This window comes from Callithrix jacchus, chromosome X, assembly GCF_049354715.1.
Source record: "Callithrix jacchus isolate 240 chromosome X, calJac240_pri, whole genome shotgun sequence".
NCBI lineage: Eukaryota > Metazoa > Chordata > Mammalia > Primates > Cebidae > Callithrix > Callithrix jacchus.
Genome location: NC_133524.1, coordinates 18909093 through 18929103, shown reverse-complemented (window position 1 = coordinate 18929103; position 20011 = coordinate 18909093). Strand labels below are relative to the sequence as shown.

General features: G+C 43.0%; 1 protein-coding gene across 8 annotated transcripts in view; it reads right to left on the bottom strand.

Moving 5' to 3' along the window:
• Positions 1 to 19544, bottom strand: part of CDKL5 (cyclin dependent kinase like 5) — a 196521-nt gene extending 176977 nt beyond the window's left edge. For 5 of the 8 annotated variants that reach the window (XM_078362839.1, XM_078362836.1, XM_035289042.3 and 2 more), the window contains exon 1: positions 19455 to 19544. The gene's annotated coding sequence lies outside the window, so the exon portion shown is untranslated. Of the gene's footprint in view, positions 1 to 7809; positions 7934 to 17895 lie in introns of all 8 variants that reach the window. The other 3 variants (XM_078362837.1, XM_078362841.1, XM_078362838.1) reach the window with 2 other exon arrangements.
• Positions 19545 to 20011: the final 467 nt, after the last annotated feature.

The following is a 20011-nucleotide window of genomic DNA, read 5'->3' as shown; positions in this document are numbered from 1 at the left end:
GGATCACAGGTCAGTTCAAGACCAGCCTGGCCAAGATAGTGAAATCCCATCTCTACCAAAAAGACAAAAAAATTAGCCAGGCATGGTGGCAGGTGCCTGTAATCCCAGCTAATGGGGAGGCTAAGGCAGAGAATTGCTTGAACCTGGGAGGCGGAGGTTGCAGTAAGCCAAGATCCCACCACTGCACTCCAAGCCTGGGTGACAGAGCGAGACTTCATCTGGAAAAAAAGAAAGAAAGAAAAAGAAAGAAAAGAGACTCTCCCTCAAAAGATACATTTTTCCAGAAGAACCCCTGAAAGGTAATAAAATAGAGGTAGTAGGGACTGAGGAAAGAAATGGCTAGTAGTAAGCTACACAACTGAAGAGCTGTGAAGCACCCTTGCCAATGTCCCCCTCCCTACCTTCTTTCAACAAGACTAACGCAGCATTTACCCAGCCCTGGCTCTCTGAAATGATCCTTCAGACAAGGAATACTCCTCAAAATGCTGAGGCCACAGAAGTGGGGCAAGGTGCCAATTAACTGTAGCTTCCATGAGGAATGGGGAATCTTACCACTCCAAAGACAAGCAACCCACATATTCAATAGAAAAATACTGCATTCCAGGCAAAAGGCATGAGGACGTCAAGTTTGAAACAAAATTGTATAGGAACCCATACATGTCGGAGCAGTGTGTAAAAAGTAAATAAATCATCAAGAGCCCACACTGAAAGCAGAGAAAGAAATACAAGAGAAGGACGTGGAGAAAAACAATGACAATGGAATATACTGGTTCAAGGAGATAGTGATTAACAGTGTCAAGTGCAACAAAAATGTCAAGTAAAATTAGGACTAAATGAATCCACTAGATGCAGCACACGAGAGGTCACAGGCAATCTGAACAACAACAGTTTAAGCAGCAGTGGGGATGGGAAGCCAGAAAGCAAAAGCTAAAATTTGAAAAGTCAATGAGAAACACACTATGTGTAAATTGCTCTTTCAGAAGTTTCAATGAGAAGGAAAGAAGAAGTTAGGTAGTTAGGAGAGGAATGGACATGTGGCTCAGAGAAGCCTCTCTAGGATGAGAATCTTAGGCATAAGATAATGGACAGAGAAAAACAAAGGCATCAAAAGTGAGACCCTGAGGATGAAGCAACATTACTCAACCCCGGCACTACTGACTTTCGGACCAGGTAATCCTTTGTCCTGGGGCTGTCCTGGGCATTGTAGGATGTGTAGCAGCATCACTGGCCTCTACCCATTAGATGATAGCAGCGCATGCATCACCACACCCAAATTGTGACAACCAAATATGTCTGCGGACACTGCCAAATGTTCCCTGGGGACAAAATTCTCACCCTTCCTCCCTAAGTGGACAGCCACTGGTAACAGAACAGGTAGAATGAAGGGGAATAACTGATGGGAAAAGACTGTGAAAGAAGCAGCAGTGAAGCCTAAGGCCCTGGCAAGGGACTGCCTCAAACAGCAGAAGTAACTCATCCTCTGAGACAGGAGGAGAGAGCAACTCTGGAAAGGGAGAGATTGACCAACTAGTAGAATAGAGCCAGAAGCTGAAGAAAATCAACCAAATGGCTCAAAGTTCTCAGTGAAATGGAGGCAAGGTCATGTGCTAAATATGAGTGGTGATAACTTAGTGGCAGATTTGAAAATGGTGGCTAGAGTTTGTAACAGCTGTTGGGGTCTGGTAGCTGGCAGGTCACACTAGGGAATACCGACTGAGGCTGGAAACCAGCATACTCCCTTCTTCATCAAGAACGTTAAAATATATTATAGCTTCCTACAAAAATCACATACGATATATTGATTACAGTCCCAAAGAACTCAGAGGTCTATATAAATTTCACCTGCAAAATGGAGAAAACAGACTCTATGTTCACCTGGGAAACAAATCCATTTTTTAAATAACATAGTTCCTATCAGATAACGTGAACTGTGTTCTATACAACCAATGTCCAAATGAACTTTTGGTAAATAACCTGTTCAAGTTAGAGGTTGTCTGTGGTTATACCAATTTCCTGGTTCTTGGGATTGTTTTTGTTGTTGTTGTTTGGTTTTTTTCTTTTTGAAACAGAGTTTCGTTCTTGTTGCCCGGGCTTGAGAGCAATGGCGCAGTCTCGGCTCACTGACTACAACCTCTGCCTCCCAAGTTCAAACGATTCTCCTGCCTCAGCATCCCAAATAGCTGGAATTACTGGTGCCCACCCACCATGCCTGGCTAATTATTTTTGTATTTTTAGTAGAGATGAAGTTTCACCATGTTGGCCAGGCTGGTCTTGAACTCCTGACCTCAGGTGATCGGCCCACCTCAGCCTTCCAAAGTGCTGAGATTACAGGCATACTTCCTGCTTCTTAACTGGTTGAACTGCTTCCTGACCAACAGTCAGGAAGAAAACTAGAATTAAAAGGAGTGGCTGCAAAGACAGAAAAATGTATTAAATGAGACTCTTCACATGACAAGGACCTGCTCATCCCTGCCCTCTAAATCAAGGGCTGCAAATGCAAATGATTACAGGACCAGGAAACTGGAGAAGATTAGTCGGTTCTCACACTGCTATAAAGATACTACCCAAGACTGGGTAATTTATTATATAAAGTAAAGAGGTTTAATTGATCCCCAGTTCCACATGGCTGGGGAGGCCTCAGGAAACTTACAAACATGGCAGAAGGGGAAGCAGGCACCTTCTCCACAAGGCAGCAGGATGCAGAGAGTAAGGAGGGAAAAGCCCCTTATAAAATCATCAGATCTCATGAAAACTCACAGGAACAGCATGGGGAAACTGCCCCTGTGATCTAATCACCTCCCACTTAGTCCCTCCCCTCCACATGTGGGGATTATGGGGATTACAATTCGAGGTTAGATTTGGGTGGAGACACAGAGCCACAGAGCAGTTGCCTGAAGCCTGTGCATGGGAAAGAAGCTGGAGGTGAACCATCAGCACAAAGACAAAGACATAAAGGACTGCCCTTGAGAGAAAAGGAAAAAAGAAAAGCCCAGCATAGGCAAACAATTCTCAAACACCCGCCCAGGGCTGTGCATAGAAAGTGACCCAAACAGGCCAGGCGTGGTGGCTCATGCCTGTAATCCCATCACTTTGGGAGGCTGAGGCAGGCGGATCACAAAGTTAGGAGTTCAAGACCAGCCTGACCAACATGGTGAAACCCTGTCTCTACTAAAAATACAAAAATGAACTGGGCCTGGTGGCACGTGCCTGTAATCCCAGCTAGTCAGGAGGCTGAGGCAGGAGAGTTGCTTGAACCTAGGAGGCAGAGGTCGCAGTGAGCCAAGATAGCGCCATTGCACTCCAGCCTGGGTGACAGCAAGACTCCATCTCAAAAAAAAAAAAAAAAAAAAAAAAAAAAAAAGTGACTCAAACAGAAGGGAAAAAAATCTGTTCTACACAAATATGGAGTCCAAATTTACTACTTTCTAGGTGCTGGAGGACCCATCTGAGAATAGACCAAAACCTCTCTAAAAGCAGTGAACCCAAACCGTCCAGAGACAAATGCAAAACCACACAAAAGAGCACCCCACAACCCTGGCATAGGCAAACAATTCTCAAGTTGACAAATACTGCAAACCACATAGAGAAACAGCAGAAAACTTGGCAGGCAGAAGGGAAGGCAAATGGGAGATTTCATTCCTCAAAAATTACAGCTAAGAAAATAATCCAAAGAGGACTTAAACATATTTTAAAATTATATTTTAAAAATTAAAAAATGCCCCTATGAACATTTAAAAGCAGATTTGAAAGAAAATGTAACAGAAATTCTTAAATTTGAAAATACAGTCAAGGCAGGGCACAGTGGCTCGTGCCTATACATCCTAGCACTTTGGGAGGCCGAGGTGGGAGGATCACTTGAGACCAGAAATTCAACACCAACCTGGGCAACACAGCAAGATCCCATTTCTAAAACATGTATATATATTTTTATGCACAAATATATATTTGTACATTTGCATATCAATATTTATATATTTGACTATTTATAGTCAAATGTTTTCAGTGAAACCCTCGAAAAATTAACTGCACAGCTAAAAAGGAAATTAGTGAATTTTATGATAGATGTCAAGAAATTACCCAGAGAGATAGGAATGTAAATTCAAGAAAACTTAAACATGAAGGATGTGATGAAAAATCCCAACACGTATCTAAATAATGGTTCCATAAATGGAAAACAGAGATGAAACTATTTTAAAAGATAATGGCTAAGATTTTCTCCCACAGCTGAAGACATCAGGGGTCCTTAGACTAATGGAACACATCGAATAAAAGCAGCATAAATAAAATAAATCCACACCTAGAGATATCGCAAAAAAAAAAAAAAAACCCTGAAGATCAAAAAAAAAAAAAACAAGGAAATAAACAGCAACTCCAAAGTACCATAAATGAAAAAATAAAAAATAAGGAAAACATCTTAAAGGTAGCTCAAGAGGAGAATTACCTACCTACAAAGAAACTACACCTAAACTAACTGTTAACTTCTCATTAGCAAATAAAACTAGGCCAAGTGCAGTGGCTCACACCTGTAATTGCAGCTCTCTGGGAGGCTGAGGAGGATCACTTGAAGCCAGGAGTTCCAGACCAGCCTAGGCAACAAAGTGAGACCCTATATCCACCAAAATTAAAAATTAATGGGAGCTAAATGAAAAGAACTTATGAACACAAGGAAACAACAGACACTGGGGTCTACTTGAGGGTGGAGAGTGGAAGGAGGGAGAGGAGCAGAAAGGAAAACTATTGGAAACTGGGCTTATTACCTAGGTGATGAAATAATCTATATAACCCCTATGACACGTTTACCTATGTAACAAACCTTCATGTGTACCCCCAAACCTAAAATAAAAGTTAAAAAAAAATTAAAAATCTGTCAAAACACAAGAGAACATTATCATTTGAGGGGGAACGGTGGGAGGAGGGAGAAGAGCAGAAAAGATAACTATTGAGTACTGGGCTTATTACCTGGAAAATGAAATAATCTGTACAACAAACCACTGTGACATGTGTTTACCTATGTAACAAACCTTCATGTGTACCCCCAAACCTAAAATAAAAGTTAAAAAAAATTAAAAATGTGTCAAAAACACAAAAGAATAACATCAAAGTACTCAGGGAAAGTAATTAACCCAAAATTCTAGACCCAGTTCAACAATCATTCAAGAGAAAAAGTGAAGTACAGACACTTTCACAAACACCAAGACCAAGTTTACTATCAAGGAGCCCTTACTGAAATAATTATTTAAGAACATTTCTTAATAAAGAAGGAGAAAACTGAACCAAGAAGGAAGAAATGGAGGGAAGGGAGAATGGTGAGCAAAGAAACTTGAACAACATATAATGAGAAAACATTCGCTATTTTTATAGGTGTAAGGTGGCTTAAATAAGGCAAAACTAACACGTAAATAACATTAACATGGAAGAAGGGCTGAAAGTTAAGGAGTAATTCATTCCAAACTCTTGGTCTTATTCAGGAGGACAGGAATAATAATTAAGCATAGACTTAAGGAAATGTTCATGTTAAAATGCTAAGAGTAACCACATTTCTGGCTTAAACCCTGGAATAAGAGAGCTACAATGAAAAAGACCTGAACTAATTTCAAATTCAGGACTTTCTTTAAACCTAACAGAGCAACCAGTTGGCTCAAAAACCAAGGGAACAATAGTATCTAAAGGGAGAGAGGAGATGACCATGTGCTCACTTGTCGGAGAGTACAGCTGGACACCAAAAAGAAGAGTTCAGGTAGAAGTGTCAGTAGATAAGTGAAATCCGATGCGGCTTGCTGAAAAGATAGCGTGAAACCACTGGAGGTCACAGAAATTGAGGATATGATATCTCAAAGTCCTGCAGGGTCTTCCTCCACCAACCCTCCCACCCAACCCACTCAGAAGAAAGAGCCCTGAGGTAAGCTCTGAGGTATGCCCATTGTGATGTAAACCTGGGGGTGAGCAGCAGCTAAGCCTGAAAGACTAGACACTACCCTCTGATCACTCTCCCCATCTCCACTAGGGAAGACAAACCTTCACTGTGAAAGGACGATGGTTACTTCTACCCTTAAGACAACAGTAAAAAATCACACCAGCAGGGAGGAGGGGTAGATACCCGAGTCCTGGGAGAGGGGCAGGATTCCACATTGAGCCCACCGCAACAGCCAGGGAAAGGGCAAGATCTTGAGACTCAGGCCTGAAACTCAGGCTTAATCAAGAACAGAGACCACATCCTACCACCCCACCCCACCCCACTTCCAAGCAAACAAATTTCCAGGAAGAATAAGAGCAGAATATTACTGGGAAAGGAATGGGAGAAAATCAAGAGCATGTAAGGCACCTCACTAAGGCACACTTTGAAGGGGAGACCTGAAATTTAGACTGGAACAGATACTGTTCTGGTAAAGCAGTTCCCACCCTGATCACAAAGCATCTCTAAGAGAACTGGAAGACTGGGGTACACTAGGTTAACCATAACACCACAAAAAGCTCAAATCTAGCCGAACGTGACAGTGAAAAGGAGGCCTAGCATGACTAATACCATTTTGCTCCTAAGCCCCCACCACCACCCAGTGATACCATCAAACTATGGGAGAAATTCAGTTTATAGTTTGTAGTTTAAAGCAAATAGTCCCTTCTGAAAACTAACCCCTGAAGAGATAAGGGCAGTATACATGCAAGTAACAATGTTGTTAACGATTTTTTGTTTTGTTTTTTTTTTTGAGACAGGGTCTCACTCTGTCACCCAGGCTAGAGTGCAGTGGCACAATCATGGCTCACTGCAGCCTCGATCCGCCTGGGCTCAGGTGATCCTCCCACGTCAGCCTGCTGAGTAGCTGGGACCACAAGTGTATGCCACCACACCTGGCTAAGTTTTGTATTTTTAGCAGAGACAGGGTTTTGCCGTGTTAGCCAGGCTGGTCTTGAACTCCTAGGCTCAAGTGATCTGCCTGCATCAGCCTCTCAAAGTGCTGGGATTACAGGAGTGAGCCACCACGCCTGGCCAACGAAGCTTTTATATGCACTCAGTAACCAAAAAATTTGTGTGACTTGCTTTACAGCAATATTTGCTTTATGTGGTGGTCTGAAACCAAAACCATCTCCAAAGTATGCCTGTATTGTACAACGTAGATACACACACACACCCCTATTATGGAAAGAACTCAGCATTTCAATGAATTCGCACAATAAATCATGGAAAAAAACTCAGAGACATCACTCGGGGTAGTTGTCAACTTTGGCTTCCCCTTCATCTGCCGTACTGTAAATGTTGGTAGAAAAGATTCAGGAGCCCCACAGAGAGCTATTGGCACCTACCCATTTACCAGTGTGGATCCAATTATAATAATTATATGTCTAACACAGGTGACTAGAAACAGGACAGGCATGTCTATAGGGTGAGCAGAAAGGAGGATCCACGAGATAGGCACTTGATATAGCAACCACTGCACAAGGAAGAAAATACAGATATGAGGAGATGCGGGGGGCAAAAAGGGGCACCTTTGATAAGGGAAGTGTTTACTGAGCACTTCCTATGTGCCAGGCAATGTGTCACATACTGAGGGTACAACACTCAACACTCCATGCCTCCACGGACCTTACAGTAGAAAAGATCCTGGGATGTAGCTAGAGTACAAGCATCAGAGCAAAGCACATAACACACAAATTAATGGCCGGTCGTGGTGCCTCACGCCTGTAATCCCAGTACTTTGGGAGGCTGAGGCAGGCGGATTACGAGGTCAGGAGATCGAGACCAGACTGGCTAACATGGTGAAACCCCGTCTCTCCTAAAGATACAAAAAATTAGCTGAGCATGGTGGCACATACCTGTAGTCCCAGCTACTTAGGAGGTTGAGCCAGGAGAATCACTTGAACCTAGGAGGCAGAGGTTGCAGTGAGCCGAGATCACGACACTGCACTCCAGCCTGGCACCTGGCAACAGAGCGAGACTCTGTCTCAAAAAAAAAAAAAAAAAAGAATAAAGCACATTTAATGAAACACTTTGTTAAAACATTAAATACCTTAAGCAGATTAAAGGTGTCTGGAGGGAAAAAAAAAAACAGCAAAGAATTTTCAGTTTAAATATGGAAGAGAGCTAAAGCTGTCAGAAAAAATATTCTAATTTCAGTTATAAATAGAAATGACATTCCTATATAAGGTTAACAGTGAGGAGGGATAAAAGAAAAGGTACCTTTAGAAAATTAAAGGGAATTTCCACAAAAACAATGAAGAGTACTGCAGACGACAATCAACCAAGAAAGGAGTTACAAAAATTTTAATGAAATAAGGGAAGAATATTTTACCTTGCAGAGATTATGACCTTCCTGGTAAATTACCATGGTTCCATTGAGGCTAAAATTCTTGGGTTTTGTAGCATTTCATTTCATGTCACACCCCTGCTTAAAATCTTCAACCGCTTCCCAGGAGACTTAGGACGAGTTCACAATCCCAGCAAATGGCCTACTAAGCCTTTTCAAGACCTAGCCCCTGCTGCCAACTTCTGCTTCACTGCCTGTTTCTCTATTTTCTGGTAATTTTAAATTTCTTTCAGTTCTGTGTTTTCCTTTTTTTTGGAGAGAGAGTCTCGCTCTGTCGCCCAGAGTGGAATGCAGTGGCACGATCATGGCTCACTGAAGCCTCAAACTCCTAGGCTCAAGCAATCCTCTCAGCTTATTCTCTGGAAGTAGCTGGAACTACAGGCACATACCACCACACTCACCTCATTTCGTGTTTTTGTAGAGATGCGGTTTTGCCATGCTGCCCAGGCTGGTCTCGAACTCCTGGGCTCAAGTGATCTGCCTGCCTCAGCCTCCCAAAGTGCTGGGATTACAAGCATGAGCCACCATGCCCGGCCCTCTTTCAGTTCTTTAAAAGGTTCTGTTTTTGCAAACCCCAGCTCTCCCACCTTGCCTCATCACATTTGCACCTTCAGTCTGGAAAACTTATTTCCTTAACTAAACCAGGTCCTTCTCATTTTTCAGGTCTCACTTAAATGTTACTTCCTCAGAGTGACCTTCCTATCTCTTCCCTGAGGACAGACTCTCCAACCTTACCCTGTTATATACAGTTGACCCTTGAACAACACAGGTTTGAACTGCATGGGTCTACTTATATCCAGATTTTTTTTCAATATAAATTACACTGAGTATGCCTGCCTCTCCTGCCTCCCACTTTCTCCACCTCTTACGCCTCTGTCCCTGTTGAGACAGCAAGACAACCCCTCCTCTTCCTCCTCCTCCTAAGCCTACTCAATGTGAAGACGATGAGCACCTTTATAATGATCCACTTCCTCTTAATGAATAGTAAATATCTTTTCTCTTCCTATGATTTTAATAACATTTTCTTCTCTGGCTTACTTTACTATAGGAATATACAATATATTACAAATAACATACAAAATAATGTGTTGATTGACTATTTATATTACCAGTAAGGCTTCTGGTCAACAGTAGGCTATTTATTAGTTAAGTTTTTAGGAGTTATAAAGTTATACTTGGATTTTTGACTGCATGAGGGTCAGCACCCCAACCCCTACGTTGTTCAAGGGTCACACCCACAGTATTCTGTAGTTCTCCTCTGCCTCCATCTCAAGACTAAATTCTTTGGCTGGGCTTGGTGGATCATACCTGTAATCCCAGCACTTTGGGAGGCTGAGGTGGGTGGATCCCTTGAGGTCAGGAGTTCAAAATCAGCCTGGCTAACGTGGTGAAACCCCGTCTCTACTGAAAATAGAAAAATTAGCCAGGTGTAGTAGCATGTGCCTGTAGTCCCAGCTACTCAGTAGGCTGAAGCACAAAAATTGCTTGAACCCAGGAGGTGGAGGTGGTAGTTAGCCGAAATCGCTCCCCTGCACTCCAGCCTGGGTGACAGAGTAAGAGTCTATCTCAAAAATTAATTAATTAATTAATTAATTATTTGAGGGCAGGGCCTACTTCCATTTTATTTATCACTCCATGTAGTCTCTAGCACAGTCTGGCACATAGTACATACTCATTAAGTAACATTTGTTAAATGAATGAAAGATCCTCAGGATGTAGGACAGATTATTTGAGAAAGAAATAATTGGCAAAGTATAAAATACCTATCTGCACAAAATTATCTTTTGTCTATCCCAACTATTTTCAGTAAGTACAATTAAAATCAAACTTCTGTTTCTCATTTGCACCTTCTGCTAAACTTGAATTTAGTGGTAATATTAGGAATAATGATTACTAGCAATTAAAGTTAATACATCCCATAAGTGGCTGACAAACCTTGGTGGGGTGTGTGTCTGGGAGTGTGGATAAATCCCAGGATATGTCACATCTTACCTGGCCTCTGGTAATCTTTGAAGGATTATACTCATCAGGAAATTAGTTTCTAAAATCAGCAAATGTCAGGGTAATCAGGTAAATCCAGGCCAGCGAGTTGTTCTTCAACTATTACTTACCACCTTTTTCATCTGCCATAACTTCCTCATGAGACTGTTAATGTTTACTTTATCAAAATACAATCTCATATTTCCAAGAATCTAATCTTTAAACATAATACAAAATCTTTTTCTTTTTTTTTGAGACGGAGTCACTCTGACACTGAGGCTGGAGTACAATGGCATGGTCTCGGCTCACTGCTACCTCCGCCTCCTGGGTACAAGCGATTCTCCCACCTCAGCCTCCCGAGTAGCTGGGATTACAGGCACGTGCCACCACACCCGGCTAATTTTTGTATTTTTAGTAAAGACAGGGTTTCACTATGTTGGCCAGGCTGGTCTCGAATTCCTGACCTCATAATCTGTCCACCTCGGCCTCCCAAAGTGCTGGGATTACAGGCGTGAGCCACCGCATCCAGTCTCTCTTTTTTTTTTTTTTTTTTGAGACAAAGTCTCACTCTGTGGCCCAGGCTGGAGTACAGTGGCGTGATCTCGGCTCACTGCAACCTCTGCCTCCCAGGTTCAAGGGATTCTCCTGCCTCAGCCTCCTGAGTAGCTAGGATACAGGTGTACACCACCACGCCCAGCCAATTTTTGTATTATTTGTAGAGACAGGGTTTCACCTTGTTGTCCAGGCTGGTCTCGAACTCTTGACCTCAAGTGATCCACCCACCTCGGACTCCCAAAGTGCTGGGATTACAGGCATGAGCCACCTCACCTGTCCCATAATACAAAATCTAAAACTGATATCTAAAATTGCAACTTACCTAAAATAATATAAAGCAATCTTTTTAAAAATATATATATTATTTTTACATGTTTTCTTAACTTCCAAAAAACCAAAGTTGTTCTTACTATCAAAATCTAGTTACAATGGCAGAAAGCATTTCATGTTACCATTTGATAAATGGTCAAAAAAAAAAAAAGCAAGCCTATTTTGAACCAGTTATAATTGAATTGACAGTAAACTATTAATATCAGACCAGTGCTGTGTGTCTAACCTGTTTGCCATTAAAAATCCAGACACAACCTACCATACAAGGAGTTACTGATTTACCTCCCTGGTTCATATAAGGGTCACTTTCATAGAGAAATGTTCACCTAAAAGCAAAGAAAGTTAGATACAGTTTCCAAAACACTTACTTTACTTCTAACCAAACCATTACATTCCACTACTATAGGTACCCCAAAAAATTAACATTCCTAAGCTATCCTATCAGCAGTGTCTGTCTACACAAGCAATATACTGAGCAGAGGCAGAAACCTGCACAAGTGGAGATCAGCCTGTGCTGATGAGACTTTCCATTCCCAAGCTGGCCTTACTCCCCAGCCCATCCTAGAAGTAACTAAGAAGAAAATGATGCAGGCAGGAAAAGGCAGATATAGTACCCTGCATGTTAAGCTGTTTCCAAATCCCATTACAATCCTGTCTGAAGGAGACAAAGTGTCTGAATACCTGAATTTGATGAAGCCTGCTCTATGACATGCGCATTAGGTGTGGATCTGTCAAGGGGGATTAGAAGTCCGAACAATAAAATGCACAATGTTATTAGCTTTAAATCAAGAAAACCACTTGTTTCCCTGTGTGCTTACATTTGAAAGTAACTTCTTCTTGCACAATAATTACATTACTTTTACCTTCACTGCTTTTCCCTGCATTCCCAACATATCACCAAGAAAGTGGTATTTTATTTGCTGGTTTAAAAACAATCAAATGAAAATAAAATTTAAGCCATAAACACAAGGTAATTTACATCATTTACAGTTATGATCCTTTATATTCTGCTATGTATTATGTTTAGGCAAAAACTTTGAAAATACAAAAAGCATTATGAAATAATGCATGAGAAGTATTTATTTTTAATTTTGATTTTTGTTGGGGTTTTTTTTGAGATAGGGTTTCATTCCCATTGCCCAGGCTGGAGTGCAGTAGTACGATCTTGGCTCATTGCAACCTCTCCCTCCCAGGCTCAAGCCAACCTCCCACCTCAGCCTCCCAAGTAGCAGGGACTACAGGGGAACGCCACTGCACTCAGCTAATTTTTGCATTTTTTTGTAGAGACGGGGTTTTACCACGTTGGCCGGGCTGGTCTCAAACTTCTAAACTCAAATGATCCGCCCACCTCCACCTCCCAAAATGCTGGAATTACAGGCATGAGCCACAGTGCCTGGCCTCCAGAAGATATTTTTTTAAGACATCTTTTAGGCCAGGCACAGTGGCTCAGGCCTATAATCCTAGCACTTTGAGAGGCCAAGGTAGGGGAATGGCTTGAGCCCAGGAGTTCAAGACAAGCTTGAGCAAAACTATGAGGACACAACTCTACAAAATACAAAAAAATCAGCCAGGCATGGTGGCCTGTGCCTATAGTCTCAGCTATTCAGGAGGCTGAGGTGGGAGGACCACTTGAACCTGGGGAGGTAGAGGCTGTGGTGAGCCATGATCACACCACTACACTCCAGCCTGGGTGACAGAGTTGAGACCCCTGTCTCAAAATAAAACAGTCATCTTTTAAGATCTACATGATTTCATTTGTCAATGTCTGATGACAAAGAGATCTAGGTTGGCCAGGCACAGTAGCTCACACCTGTAATCCTAGCATTTTGGGAGGCTAAAGTGGGCAGACCGCTTGAGCCCAGGAGATTGAGACCAGTCTGAGCAACACGGTGAAACCCTGTCTCTACTAAAAATACAGAAATTAGCTGGGCCAGCTGGGTGCAGTGGCTCATGCCTGTAATCCTAGCACTTTGGGAGGCCAAGGCAGGCAGATCAGCTGAGGTCAGGGGTTTGAGATTAGTCTGGCCAACATGGTGAAACCTCGTCTCTACTAAAAATACAAAAAATTAGCCGGGCATGGTAGCACAAGCCTGTAATCCCAGCTACTCAGGAGATTGAGGCAGGAGAATCACTTGAACCCAGAAGGCAGAGGTTGCAGTGAGCTGAGATCAGGCTACTGCACTCCAGCCTGGGCAACGAAGTAAGACTCCATCTCAAAAATAAAAATTAGCTGGGTGCAGTGGCACATGCCTGTAGTTCCAGCTACTCAAGAGGCTGAGGTGGGAGGATTGCTTGAGCCTGGGAGTTGGAGGCTTCAGTGAGGTGAGATCACAGCACTGCACTCCAGCCTGGGCAACAGAGTGAGACTCTTGCCTCAAAAAAAAAGAAAAGAGGTCTAGGTGAAACAAGTAAATAAGGTTAAAAAAAAAAAACTCATTGACAGGAGAGAATTTTGGGGAGTGATGGAAATGTTCTAAAACTGGATTGCAATGATAGTTACACCAACCTCATAAATTCACTTAAAAATAACTGAATGACAGGCTAAAAAGGTGAGTTTTATGGTACGTAAAGTACACCTCCATTACATCAAAAAGAAATCAACAAAATTTGCACACAGGTCCCATCTGTGTAGAAATATGGTCCTGCTTTGGCCAAGATTATTTCTGGCCCTGAGGCTTTACAGTATTGGTCAGGACTTTCTAACTTTAATAAGTAACAAAAGTGATTTTCATTGATTACAGAAAAAGATGTTAAGTACTCTTTTTTCCTAACATGGACCTCTAAGTGTTCTTTTAGGGAACAAAACTGTTTGATTCTCTTAATGATGAGTGTTGCTTTAAAAAAAAATCATAGAAAGGCATGGTGGCTCACACCTGTAATCCCAACACTTTGGGAGGCCAAGGCAGGAGGATCACCTGAGGTCAGGAGTTGGCCACCTGGCCAACATGGTGAAACCCTGTCTCTACTAAAAATACAAAAAAATTATCCAGGCATGGTGGTGTGTGCCTGTAATCTCAGCTACTCAGGAGGCTGAGGCAAGAGAATCACTTGACCCCAGTAGGCAGAGGTTACTGTGAGCCGAGATCACGCCACTGCACTCCAGCCTGGGCAACAAAGCAAGACTCTGTCTCAAAAAAAAAAAAATTTTTAATTAAAAAAAATTTTTTTAATCACAAGAACCTTTAAATAGCAGAAAGTTCTTCTTTCATGTAGAAAAAATTTCAGAGTCCAACCTCTGTATTAACACACAACAAGGGCCGGGCATGGCAGGCTCATGCCTGCAATCCTAGCACTTTAGGAGGCCAAGGCGGGTAGACTGCTTGGGCTCAGGAGTTCAAGACTAGCCCAGGCAACACAGTGAAACCCCACCTCTACTAAAATACAAAAAAAATTAGCTGGGCATGGCAGCATGTGCTTGTAATCCCAGCTACTTGAGAGGCTGAGGCAGGAGAATAGCTTGAACCCTGGAGGCAGAGATTGCAGTGAGCCAAGACTGCACCATAGCACTCCGGCCTGGGCAACACAGCGAGACTCCATCTCAAAAAAAAACCACCACACAACAATAACATATCTCTGTAGACTTTACCTACAGATTTTACTTCACTGGTCTTAATTACATCAGAGGTGCCCATCTGCAAATTATAATGGCTGCCATTTTACTTCAAGGGTATATCTAAGCCACCAAATTGAATTCAAGGAGTACCTTCATAGCCTTTGTTAGTGTAGCAAATTTAATCAAAGTCCATCAAAAGTTATAATGCAACATGCAGAAACATGAAATATCAAGTAGCTAATTAGAAACAGCAACCTCATTTTGAGCATAAATGATTATGTACAACCTTCATTTATGAAGAAACAGAACCTCTGATAGAAAAGTCTGACCCTCTGTTAGAAAAGTCTGAACTTCCAACTCTCCTCTCCAGTAGTCCTGATCGATCCGAGTTAAGCCCCCTGTGTGATTAAATGTCCAGCAGCCTTTCCAATGTAGCCTGTGAACTCCAAGAAGCATATGTATACCTTCAGTACCACCCCAGGCATGATATACAGTAGGAAATCAAAATACCCTTGGGGTGGGCCTGGTGGTGGCTCTTGCCTGTAATCCTAGCACTTTGAGAGGCCAAGGCAGGATGACCGCTTGACCCCAGGAGTTCAAGACCAGCCTGAGCAACATCATGAGACCCCACCTCCATTAAAAGAAAAATTGGCCTGGTATGGGAGCACGTGCCTGTAGTCCCCAGCTACTAGGGAGGCTGAGGTGGGAGGATTGATTGAGTCTGCTAGGTTGAGGGTGGAGCAAGCTGTGATCACACCACTGTATTCCAGCCTGGGACAGAGTGAGACCCTGTGTCAAAAATAAATATGCTTGGGAAATCAGTATCCTAAAGAGAAGCAGAAAGCACGGTTTTGAAGAGCACAGCTTCAAGTCAGACCAGTTTGGATGGCAATTTTGCTACTTCTGATGACTAGCTGGGTAATCTGGGCAAAGTACTTAACCTCTCTGAGCCCATCTGACATGTATACACGAGGTAAGAAGACCTGCTTCTATAGAGATGTTGTGAGAACACACATGCATTTATGCAAATAAATTACCTGTCACAGTGTCTGGCATTCAGTAAGGCTCAATAAATGGAATATTATAATTATTACAGAGAAGACTGCCCAAAAGAGAGACCACACCCAAAACCTGACCCTGATTAGAATTATTTCAAACACAAATGTTTCTAAGAGCTTAATTCAAAGCACTGACAATCAATTTCAAATACCTGAATGGGGTAGGTCCTTTTAAACTAATAAATAACTTTGTTAATTCCCAAATCTGAAATGTTTAAATGTTATCAGTCTCTTTAGGTAGAAGGTCCTTAACCTCAGCTTTGACACCCACTGACAGAATTTCACCCAAGCTTGTATCTCAGTATGAAGAAATGTACAAACCTGAATGAGAAATGAGGCCAGATCTTTGATTAATTCAGTCATCCATGTACTGCTCTATACACATAAAAAAAAATTCTAAAAACGATCAAAACCTAAAATCTGAACACTAAAATTGTGCATCAGCAACAAAAGATTTCTAATGTTGTGCTTGAGATTGAAAGCAAATTAGAGAAACCTCCAAACAGAAAGTTTAAATGCAGTCTTTTAATTGCATTATTGTCTTAAGTTGAAATGTAGTCCAACTGATGCCATCATCAGACGATAAAGAATCTGTGAGATTCTATCTTCCCCTTTACCAAGAAAATTGATGTTGTCAAAAAAAAACTTTAAAATCTAAAATTATCCAATTCTAAGTAAATAGCTTTTTCTACTTAGAAAGCAACAATACTTCAAATTGTGCTATTCTTATACCAAAGTTAAGGGTTATCTAAAAGATTTCCCTCACGTCTTAGATCTATGCATGTGAATTAATTTATTCCTAAATGCCTCATATTATTTGACATCAATTTATTACAAGAAAAAGTCATATCCCCACACTAACTGCCAAAAACCAGGTACTGTGTTAGCATACCTTCTAATATGTAGAGGAAATGAAGATCACCAGCAGTTATCAAAACGGAAGGGGAGAGAATGGGAAATTTTAACAGACATGTTGAAGAAAACCTATTTTCCTTGCTCTCTTTACAAATTTCTTACAGCCAATTTCTCAGATAAAGCTAAATTTTCTTTTACAAAGTAAATGGAAATGAAAATCCTAATGAAAGGTTGACTTTCTGCAAGAGAAGCCACTGTCATTTCCAACAATGCAGCTATTGTTAAGAGTCGTAGATTTCTGGACACATTGGTGAAACAGGCTAGGGGTGATACTTAAAGGAATTTCTCCACCTCTGTCTTTCAGTTTATAATGCAACAATACTGTACTTTCAAAGTAGAAACACCACGTAAAATCTGGTTTCCGTTAACTGAAACTGCCTTAACCCCAAGCAGCATATGTGCAACCGAATACATCTGATTCGCAGTCAACCTTCTATTACCCATCTATGTGAGATGGCCCTGCAATTTGTTTCAATGGGAGACTTCCCTTTTAAAACCCCGTGGGACACAATAGATGCCACACTGATTTAAATAATTCCAAGAAAATTACAATATAAACAAAGGCACACTTAGGGAACTTGCATAAGTAAAAATCAAAAACCTGAGAAAAAGGAGTAAAAAAGAAGCCAACCACAAGCCCCTAAATCAGGAATAAATTTTAAGACTAAGCCAGAAAAAAAAAAGATTACTCTCTAGACAAAGAATTCTATTTCAGATTTATATATATCAGATTTTGTTTAAAAAAATGTAGGCTTAGGAAATATGCTAAACAAGAAAACTGGAATACTCAACTATTTGATATATATACATATAGCAAATTAATCACTGCATTGACTATGTTAAAAAGGCAAGGCAATTCAAAGAGATTTGATACCCTCTCCAATTGAGGAACCCCCAACTACTCTGAAATGGCAGATTAATTAACACTCTTGGAATGGTTAACTTTTAGTATGCCTCTTTTGGAGTTCTATTATTTAATACAGCCAAACGGAATTTTTCCTTAAGTAGGTTTCCTTGCACTTGTGAAATGCTCAGCATTCAGTGCTGGCAGCATTAGTTCTACAGCTTCTCTATTCTGGCTCCTTCCCCCCTCACCCACCCTCACCTCCCCACCCACCCCACCCACCCCACCACCCTACCCCCGCCCCGAAAAAAAGATTTCCTTCCCAAATGTTCTCTTCTCTGCATTTGTCAACAGAAATACCTGCTGGTGGTGTCAAACTGCTAAGACTGCTGCAGCCTTCCTTATTCCTGGTTTCAGTGTCAACGCCAAAAATTCTCAATCCTAAAACAGTACTTTCAATAAAGAAATTAGAAGCCTTGCTAGGTACTCAACCTATCATATTCTCGAAAAGCAGCACGCCTTAAAAAAAAAAAAAAAACTACTATTAATGGACCCTAATTGGATTGTTAAACATAAGATCATACTATCCCCTTCAACACTAAAGATACAATAACAAGTAAATGTCGCCTCTTCACATTTTGTGACCAAAACATTTTAAAACACTTAAAGGAAATAAAAACAAATTTACATCTAAGTGTCATTCACATGTAATTCCGAATAGCCTCGGTGAAGACGTCTTTTCAGTAACGCTACAGTAAGAAAGAAACAAGCTGGAAATGTTCCAGCAGATGTTACCTAAAACGATAATCCTGTTCTATACACATCTGTCTCCTGTTTCAGACAAATGCTCTCGGACAAACTGCAATCTTTGACATTAACTATACAACCATTACGTTCAAACAAACCGAATTCAGATGCACAGAAAGAAATCATTCGGTGTCAACAATACTTTCTAAAATCAGCTTAAATTCCAGTCAATTAAAATATATTGTGCTAACACAATACCGATCTGCAACTACTTAAATATCACAGCACTGGTCTAATCTCACTGTAGAGATACTAAGGTCAGGCTTTTCTTATTCAGGCATCTGTGCTTTAACACTGAAGTGAAGCGAAAAACAAAACCCTCAAGGAAAATCTGCCTTTACACTGAAATATGTTCAGGTTATTTTTTCCCCCAACGTGGGCACAAAATGTGTCAATGCCAGGAGGACCTGTTCGTTCTGGGAGACGGTTCCAAACCTCAGAATCCGATTTCTATGAGGGTCCAAAGGGTATGAAGGTCTGAGAAAGGGCCATTCTGCTTCCCCCTACTATGCCAGTCGCGAACTTCACAGCATCGCCTGAAACTTGTTCCGGGGAGGTTGCGGAGCCGCGGGGCCGGCGGCGGGTCACTCGCCCACCCTTGCGAGCAGCCAAGGTCAGAAGGGCCGGGGCCGCGGGTGGCGGCCCCTAGCGAGTCTCGGGCTCCCTCCGAACTAGGGCAGGGGATTCTGGCGCGCAGGCACCTCCTCGGCACCAGCGGGAAGGGGCTTCCCTCGCCGCAAGCCCCGGGGAGCTCTTGCCGCGGAAGCGGCAGGGCGGGGACGCCGCAGACCCGCCGCTGAGGGGAGCACCGCGGGGCGGCCTCGACCCGCCGCCCCTCTTTCAAACCCTCTCGCCTCCCCACACCCCAAAATCCAGCCCCAGCCCCTCGGGGGAAGCTCTTCCAGAAGCGCGAGAGAGCGCTGAGGAGGGGCTACTCCGGGCTGGGACGCCCTCACCGCGTCGCCCCGTTCCGGGGGGACCGGCGCCGCCGCCCCTTCTCTCGTCCGCCCGGGGGACCGGGTGGGTCCCCACTCTCGGGAGAAGCTGGGTGGACGCGGGGCCGATGTGAGGGTAAAAAGGCTTGGCGGGCGGGTGTCGGCGCGACTACTCACCCTGCCGAGTCCCCCACTTCTAGCAGGGGACCCCACGGCTCCTGAGGACGCCGTCTCCGCTTTACCTTCCCCAACAGCAGACAACTAACCGAAACCTCCTGCCCCGCCCTCTAGCAGAAGCGAACGCGCAGCCTAATTTGCTAACTGCCCCGCCCCGGCCGGTCCGTTCGGACCAATGGGAAAGCGCCTCAGGTTCCGCCCGATCCCGCCTTGAACCCCCCTCCCCCTTCTGGTAGGAGCCAATGAGAAGGGAGCGCTTGTCCGAGAGTCCGTGCTCGCGCCGCTCGTACTCGAGTCTCCGAAGCCGAAGAACGTTGGTTCCTCATACAAGCTAGCCTGCGCGCTCACGCGTGCGCCGCGCCTCCTGGCACGCCAGGTTTGGTTGCCCCGCCAAGCCCTAGCAACCTGGGCTGAGGAGGCTGAGAGGGGCGGGGCCTGAGCCTGGAACATCGCCCGGGGAAGCGCGGGGAAGAGAAGGGAGAGGGTCGACGGTGGTGGGGTGGGGAGATCGTGACTGAGGGGTGGCTGCGGGGGTAGGGGGTGGCGAGGAGGCCCCG